This window comes from Haliaeetus leucocephalus, unplaced genomic scaffold (genome assembly GCF_000737465.1).
Source record: "Haliaeetus leucocephalus isolate CR32 unplaced genomic scaffold, Haliaeetus_leucocephalus-4.0 Scaffold545, whole genome shotgun sequence".
Lineage (NCBI taxonomy): Eukaryota > Metazoa > Chordata > Aves > Accipitriformes > Accipitridae > Haliaeetus > Haliaeetus leucocephalus.
In genome coordinates this window covers 287,196-287,769 of record NW_010972981.1, presented here as the reverse complement: position 1 = coordinate 287,769, position 574 = coordinate 287,196, and positions in this window count along the sequence as shown.

Here is a 574-nt window from a genome sequence, read left to right as displayed (position 1 = left end):
ACAACTCAGACACATAGCTTTAATTATGAAGGCACACTGGCTTGAACAAAGGACTGTTCTGAAGTGAATGGCAAAATTCTTCTTTGCTTTATTTGGATGAGGGTTACAGGAACAGGAACATGTGTGCATTCACAGCACAGCAGAACAACTAACATGCCCTCCTCTCCTTGGTTTTCAATCAATCAGTCAGCAGTATTTCTACAATAATGATCAGGCCAGCTTCCAGGACTCAACACAGTTCAGTCCAGATAACAGTTACAAAAGGAAGAGTTCTTACAGTATTTCTTACATCAGACAGACTTCTCAGGGCATCTGAAATTTGTGAAATTCCTCTTTCCTCTCCAGTATGCTTCTGTATCACACCTGTCCTACAATTATCTATTATATTATCACTCTGTAAGAAAATAGATCCATGATCTGATGGTATTTTTATAGAATACTGTTCAAAAGAATGGGAAAACACAACATTATGGGGGTCCAAAACATACTTTGTGAATGTTTGCTCCATATATTTTAAACTTTTATTGAATAAAATTCAGCTTATTTGGTGTCGTGGTTTAACCCCAGCCAGCAA